The 8,515-nt window shown below is 47.1% G+C and overlaps 1 long non-coding RNA gene across 1 annotated transcript; it reads right to left on the bottom strand.

Annotated features, from left to right (window-relative positions):
• Positions 1-6,160: 6,160 nt before the first annotated feature.
• LOC125512438 lies at positions 6,161-8,034 on the bottom strand. The gene is made up of 3 exons (XR_007285388.1): positions 7,097-8,034; positions 6,908-6,961; positions 6,161-6,800 (listed from the first exon to the last, which is right to left on the bottom strand). It is a non-coding gene; the product is annotated as an uncharacterized LOC125512438 (long non-coding RNA).
• Positions 8,035-8,515: the final 481 nt, after the last annotated feature.

Below are 8,515 nucleotides of genomic sequence, written 5' to 3'. Positions count from 1 at the left end.
TGCACGTGCACTATTATTATTATCCACACTATTCGGTTGTGCAAGTGAAAGGCAATAATGAAGATATATGATGGACTGATTGAGATGAGAAAAGCTGGTATGAACTCGACCTCTCTTGTTTTTGTAAATATGATTAGTTCATCGTTCGTGATTCAGCCTATTATGAATGAAACATGTTTGCAATGACAATTAGAGATTATAGTTGCACATGCCATGGTTAATTTGCTAGGAGTTTATAATGGTTTACCTTGTGTGCCAACATGCTATTAAAATGGTTGTGATGTGGTATGATAGGGTGGTATCCTCCTTTGAACGATTCGAGTGGATTGACTTGGCACATGTTCACGCATGTAGTTGAAACAAAATCAACATAGCCTCCACGATATTTATGTTCATGGTGAATTATATCCTACTCATGCTTGCATTCAGTGTTGATTAATTTTAATGCATGTTCATGACTGTTGTCGCTCTCTAGCTGGTCGCTTCCCAGTTTCTTTCTAGCCTTCACTTGTACTAAGCGGGAATACTGCTTGTGCATGCAATTCCCTAAACCCCAAAAGTTATTCCATATGAGTCCACCATACCTTCCTATATGCGGTATCTACTTGCCGTTCCAAGTAAATTTGTATGTGCCAAACTCTAAACCTTCAAATGAAATTCTGTTTTGTATGCTTGAATAGCTCATGTATCAACTAGGGTTGTCTGTATCTTCCATGCTAGGCAGGTTATTCTCAAGAGGAGTGGACTCCGCTCCTCACTCACGAGAAAATGGCTGGTCACCGGGATGCCCAGTCCCATGCTCAAACCAAATCAAAATAATTGCAAACAAATCTCCCCCGGGATTGTTGTTAGTTAGAGGCACCCGTTGTTTTGAGAAAGCCATGGATTGATGCTTGTTGGTGGTGGGGGAGTATAAACTTTACCATTCTGCTTGGGAACCGCCTATAATGTGTGTAGCATGGAAGATATCGAGATCTCTCGGTTGTTATGTTGACAATGAAAGTATACCGCTCAAAATATTATTCATCTCTATTTCAAAATCGAGCTCTGGCACCTCTACAAATCCCTACTTCCCTCTAAGAAGGGCCTATCTATTTACTTTTGTGCTGAGCCATCATCCTCTTATTAAAAAGCACTAGTTGGAGAGCACCGCTGTCATTTGTATGCATTACTATTATTTTACATTGAGTATGATTGTGACTGGATCTCTTTTACCATGAATTACAATTTCCAGTCAGCCCTTGATCTTCAGGGGTGCTCTGCATTTATGTTTTGCGGTATCAGAAAGGGCTAGCGAGATACCATCTTGTTATATCATATTATGATTGTTTTGAGACAGTGTTGTCATCCGAGATTTATTATTATTGCTCGCTAGTGGATTATGCCATTGATATGAGTAAACATGAGACCTAAATGTTATTGTGAATATGGTTAGTTCATAATCTTTGCTGAAAACTTGAATGTTGGCTTTACATATTTACAACAAGAGCAAACAGAGTTTGTAAAAGTTTTTCTTTATCACTTTTAGTTTATCAACCGAATTGCTTGAGGACAAGCAAAGGTTTAAGCTTGGGGGAGTTGATACGTCTCCATCATATCTACTTTTCCAAAAACTTTTGCCCTTGTTTTGGACTCTAACTTGCATGATTTGAATGGAACTAACCCGGACTGACGCTGTTTTCAGCATAATTGCCATGGTGTTATTTTTGTGCAGAAATAAAAGTTCTCGGAATGACCTGAAAATCAATGGAGAATATTTTGGAATATATACAAAATACTGGCGAAAGAATCAACGTCAGGGGGCCCACACCCTGTCCATGAGGGTGGGGGCGCGCCTCCTGCCTCGTGGGCCCCCTGACGCTCCACCGACCTCAACTCCAACTCCATATATTCACGTTCGGGGAGAAAAAATCAGAGAGAAGGATTCATCGGGTTTTACAATACGGAGCCGCCGCCAAGACCTAATCTCTCTTGGGAGGGCTGATCTAGAGTCCGTTTGGGGCAACAGAGAGGGGAATCCGTCGCCATCGTCATCATCAACCTTCCTCCATCACCAATTTCATGATGCTCACTGTCGTGCATGAGTAATTCCATCGTAGGCTTGCTGGACGATGATGGGTTGGTTGAGATTTATCATGTAGTCGAGTTAGTTTTGTTAGGGTTTGATCCCTAGTATCCATTATGTTCTGAGATTGATGTTGCTATGACTTTGCTATGCTTAATGCTTGTCACTAGGGCCCGAGTGCCATGATTTCGGATCTGAACTATTATGTTTTCATGAATATATGTGAGTTCTTGATCCTATCTTGCAAGTCTATAGTCACCTATTATGTGTTATGATCCGTTAACCCCAAAGTGACAATAATCGGGATACTTACCGGTGATGACCGTAGTTTGAGGAGTTCATGTATTCACTATGTGTTAATGCTTTGGTCCGGTACTCTATTAAAAGGAGGCCTTAATATCCCTTAGTTTCCAATAGGACCCCACTGCCACGGGAGGGTAGGACAAAAGATGTCATGCAAGTTCTTTTCCATAAGCACGTATGACTATATTTCGGAATACATGCCTACATTACATTGATGAACTGGAGCTAGTTCTGTGTCACCCTATGTTATAACTATTGCATGAGGAATCATCCGACATAATTATCCATCACTGATCCATTGCCTACGAGCTTTTCACATATTGATCTTCGCTTATTTACTTTTCCATTGCTACTGTTACAATCACTATAAAACCAAAAACTATTACTTTTGCTACCGTTACCGCTACTATCATATCTACTTTGCTACTAAATACTTTGCTGCAGATATTAAGTTTTCCAGGTGTGTTTGAATTGACAACTCGGCTGCTAATACTTGAGAATATTCTTTGGCTCCCCTTATGTCGAATCAATAAATTTGGGTTGAATAATCTACCCTCGAAAACGGTTGCGATCCCCTATACTTGTGGGTTATCAGACTACATCAACCGCGTTTCATAACGCTTATGCTTTCAGACTATGAGGGTACGTAGACATACTCTCCCCCTCTCGTTGCTATGCATCTCCTAGATGAAAAGATCTTGCATGTGCGTATGAAAAAATTTAAATTACTGCGTTCCTCAACACATAGAAGTGTCATAAGTATGACAGGAAAAAAATTCGTTCAGCCCAAAATGTCACGGATGTGTCTTTTTTTGTAATGACTCTAATCTGATTCATGCTTCATGTCTCTGACATCGCTCGCATAGTTCGTCTTATTTGCCACTATCACTGTGCCGGCCTCTGCTTGTGTCCCTCGGCGCGCTCTGCTCGCCGTTAGGCGCCGCGGAGCGCTCTGCTCGTGTCCGTTGGCATGCTCTGCTCGTGTCCGTTGGCGTGCTCTGCTCACATCCGTCGGCACGCTCGGCTTGTGGATAGCTTTTCCTTGCGTGTTAATCGTCGTTGAGGTGACCGCAGAGCGCTCTACTCGCGTCCCTCCACGCGCGCTCTACCAGCGGTTGGGCGTGTGCACGATCACGCCGGGGGCCCCATATGCATGCGGTTGAGTCGCGCGCGTTGCCACGCGATCCAGTTACGTGCGGCACGATGGAGTTATGCGCTACAAATTAGAACTACCATCATGGCCTACCGATATTCCTGGCCGTCCAGCTTCCCCTTTAATTCCCGCGACCATTATAACCTTAGTCTCTTCAACCTTTCGATCGCGTCCCACAACACAACAAGCACACCCACGACGACACATAAAGAGGGGATGTCCAGCGGCGCTCCAATGGAATTCAGGGAGCATAGAATGGAGACCCACGCGAGGGAGACAGATCTCTCGGTGGTGCACACCATCGACCCGATCGTGGTGGACGACTACATCAACAGCGTTGAGCAGTTGCTTGCTCGAGACAAGTACAAGGTGGTCGGCATCGACCTCTAGTACACCGCCGGTCGTCCCGGCATAGATCATAAGGTTGCCATCACCCAGTTGTGCGTGCGCCATCATGTCCTCATCTACCACTACTACATGCATGGCCACAGAGCCTTGCAACCGTTTCAACAGGTTTGTCAACAACATCGACTACAAGTTCGCCACGGTGGAAACCATCGACGATGTAAACGCGCTTAGTGTTATGGGCTTGGCCGGCAAGAACCTTGTCGAAATACGTGACCACTATAGGGTCTGGGGCAGCACGAAGAAGGACTCCCTGGTCGAACTCTCCTCGGCCATCATCGACCCCTACTACGAAAAGATGAAGCAGGATGCCTAGAGAACAAGTCCCCTATCCTGGCACAAGGCCTGGATGCGGCAATTGGATAAACCTCACCTCAGGTTCGTGGCCAATAGCGTGTACACATGCTACAAGATGCACATGCGGATCGTTGACATGAGGAAGTGCCTCGTTATCCAAATCGACGAAACTGGATCGAGCCACAAGCAGAGCAAGCGTCATAAGAAGTAGATGATGTGGCACCCCGGCTCAGAGAAACCGGAACGCCCCGTATTCCAGCCCAGAGATCGAGGAGAAGTCTTCTGGAATACGGCACTTCTTAGCATAGAACAAACCAGTTTTCTATTATTACACGAATATGAATACAAGATCTCTGATATTAAAATGAATAACATCGGCACGGCGACACTATGCCATCCTCAGTTGCTCTATGCAAGCAGAAGAACAACTCGAAGCAGCGGAATAACTCTAGCAGCGGAAAAACTACTGGCAGCGGAACAACAATGAAGGTGGTGGACTCCAATCCGTAGGGACTCTGGCTGGAACGCTTATCCTAGCTCGCAAACAAAGAATCCACGGCAAACAAGCATGCAATCCAGGCACGACCTGCAAGCTGGCATGACACGCCAGGTCAGTACATTGAATGTACCTGCAAGCTCACAATAAACCAGAAGCATTCAAGACAAACAATAGCATGGCAATTACAGGTTAAACAGGAATTAACATGAGATCCTCATAATAACATGACATGAACAACATGACATCCAAAGTAGTACTCCTAAAATAATACCAGATACCATCATGAAAATGATCATAATAGTCACTAAGAATCCAAAGGCAACATGAGCATGATATAGGTAGACAATATGAGCATAGCATGAACATATGAATCTGATGATACTAGCATGCAACATGATGACATTATATGCATTATTTATTCTACTCGGGTTATCTCGTAACCATCACATGCATCACTTACCAACCTCGGACATCACACGATCATCTCAGGATCAAATCAATCTTGGTATAAACAATACCATAGTAATCATTAAATGACCACAAGGAGCTTGATCTTTACCCATGATTCTCGCACAACATCACGAATATCCAACAACTCGGTATCCTCGATACTACAGTGATCATTACAGCGATCACAGCCAAAGTAACTCATGATCCTTGCGGCGATCATCACCAAAGTAACTCGTGATCCTTACGGTGATCACCACCAAAGTAACTCGTGATCCTTATGGCGATCACCACCAAAGTAACTCGTGATCCTTACGGCGATCATCACCAAAGTAACTCGTGATCCTTACAGCGATCACCACCAAAGTAACTCGTGATCCTTACGGTGATCACCACCAAAGTAACTCGTGATCCTTACGGTGATCACCACCAACTTATTTCATTACCGAACCGGGGTTGTCATTAATCAAGATATTATTAATACTGTTGACTCACGGTGGGACCGACACAAACTGGGCCCTTATCCGCGGGCGCAGCTATCGATAGATTAATATACACTCTGCAGAGGTAGCACACTGTACCCACACCACGGAACCCATGGCCTCGCACTCCCATTCGGGTGGACCAACGGCGTTCCGACAAAACCGATCTATTGTCATGACACTCTCCCGGCCACTCCGACCCACTCCCAACTGGGCTAGTCCTGGGTGGCCCCGTGTCTACCAAAGACACCCTACCACCGTCGTGGTCAAACTCCCTCAAGGGGACCGGATCCATAAAAAAACGGGCACACAAGGTTATGTCTGCTTACCGGGCCAGGGTACGCACGCCCATAACCTTCCCTCGTGGGAGGCACCGGCGAGACGCACGACAATAGACCCAGTTAGGACCCCCATAAGGTAAGCGTGGTTGCACTGGTCAGTTTCGATCTGGCGGCACCATGACTCAGCCAACAGTTGTTCAAGTTCAATTAAATCCGGTTAAACTTGAATGCAAAATGTTGAGCCATCATAAAATAACATGATGCAATTACAATGCAAGAACATGATATCACCATAAGCACGGGATGCAACATAACTGTCCATCATATCGACTATGAAATAATCTCCAACTGAACATGGCATAATGACGAGCATAAATATTACAAGTGAAACACTACTCATAGTATAACATGTCATGACCACTAGCATCATCCATAAATGACATGCAAGAATTTATCAATAACATCACCGAGTAACACTTAACTAACTAACAGCAACGGAACAATGCCTATTAACAGTACTCAGTAACCGACGTTAGTCATGCACCACCTAAGAGCATGACCAACCCAACATGTACTACTATCAAGCATGGCAATATGAAAGTAATACTAGCAACTAGCAGGGCATGATAACTAGGTGCATAACAACATAGCAAACAAGTAAGCACAAACCCAGAAGAATTTCCGAAACAACGATAACCATATTTTAAACAAGCAATCATTTAATAAATATTCAAGTTGAAAACCATGGCTACTGCATGACTATCATGCAAGTGGGTATTGTGGCTTGCCTGGGGATGAAGAAGGCACCGGGGAGAAGTGCGGTGAAGCCACTGAAAGATTTGCCGGAAACCGTTCTCTCTCGGAGGGGCTGTTTATGTGCAAGGGAAAAAGGTCATTTTCACAGTGTCAAACCATAGTGAAAATGAAACCAACAGAACGGGCTCGACGAAACGAAGAAGTGCGCTTTGGAATCACCTCATTTGGAGTTGTGGTTAAAAAGATATGAAGGGTTGAAGTTCAGGGACTTTTCTGCAAAAATAGCATCACAAACAAGTCCCTGAGTGGATAAGGCAGAAGCGCAAAGTTGAAATACGCTTTCTGTTTAAGAAAACGCATTCTGGGCTGAACAAAGAGGAACTACGCTTCCTCCAAAAGGAAACGTACCAAAGGGAAACTACGTTTTCTATAAGCGAAAACGTACTGGAGTGTTTACGCCTCCACTTAAACACGTGGCAGAGGCGGGACAGGGGCTTGAGCGGCTGACGTGCGGGTCCCACGGGCTGTGGGGCCCGTCACTTATCCAGCTGGACCGGGCCGGTCAATGCGGGGCCAGCCTGAGTGGCTGCCAGGTGGTGTCAGTGAAGGAGGGGGGCCCGCCTGGATCTTGTCTTCTTCCTCCTCCTCGCTGCGCCCCGATCGGAAGCAGAGGACCAGAGGCAGGGGGACGCCGGCGACGGTCCGGGCGGCTCCGGCACTCTCCGGCCGAGCTCCGGCCACGGGCGGGTGCGGGTGCGAAACCGCACCCAACCAGAGGTCTACGAGCGTCGGGGGAAGTGCAGAGCAGCCGCGGCTCGGGGCGGCAGGGAGCAAGGGGCGGCGGCCGGACTTGGAAAAGTACGGCCACAAGGGCTCCGGCGAGAAGAAAAGGGGTGGGGAGGATCTCCGGTGTGAGGGGCTTCTAGTGGTGGAGAAAGGGAGAGGGGAGAGGCTCGGGCTTGAGCCAATTTAGGCCGAGGGGAGCGATGGCCATGGCGGGAATGGCGAGCGAGGAGAGCTCCAGAGGCTCGGGCGAGGGGCTGGAGAGGGCTAGTGGAGTGTGCGGAGGCCGCTGGTGTGCTCGAACACTTCGGGGGAGGGCTATATATAGCCGGGCGAGGGCATGGCCGAGCTGGCGTCGCCGTGGACACGCGGCCGGCGCCGCGGACGCGTGTGCTCATGCATGGGCTCGGGGAAGGCGACGAGCTATTGATGCAGGTATCACGGAGACGAGGGCGAGCTCGAAGACAAGAGGAGAAGGAGTCGAACGCCATTAAAGCTCGGTCGGCCACAGTGCGTCCGTGGGCGCGCGGCGACGAGAGCTGACGGAGGGGCTGACGGAGAGGGAGAGGGCTCCAGGAGGATGGCGACGACGCGGGCCAGTTGTGGGACATGATCACAAGCACGAAGACGATGAGAGGAGGAGGGGGTCCAGCACAAACAGCCACTGGTCGCGCGCACTGCACACAAAGCGCGTGCACAGACACGCCATTGTCGTGGTCACCATGTGCAACGGCATGTAGTGGTAGAAATGGGTCGTAAATAGTTGTCTAGGGAGTAGTTCATCCAGGGGAGGTCAAAACTATGGTGGTAGCTTGGTGAAAACTGCTATGGTTAACTGGTAATTACCCTCTGAAGTTCACTGCAGTAAACTTGATCGTGTACTACTGCTCAACAGGGAGATGATTGAGGTAAATGAAGTTGTCTGGTAGATTCAGGGTAAGAAGGACTTACATCCTGGAAATTTTGAGAAGATTAGGATTAAGGATTAATGGAGTTGCTTTGCAACTGGCAAAGATGGTCCAGAATCAAGATCATGGTGATGCT

Source organism: Triticum urartu, chromosome 6 (assembly GCF_003073215.2).
Source record: "Triticum urartu cultivar G1812 chromosome 6, Tu2.1, whole genome shotgun sequence".
In the NCBI taxonomy this organism is placed as follows: domain Eukaryota; kingdom Viridiplantae; phylum Streptophyta; class Magnoliopsida; order Poales; family Poaceae; genus Triticum; species Triticum urartu.
This window is presented reverse-complemented; position numbering and strand designations above follow the sequence as displayed.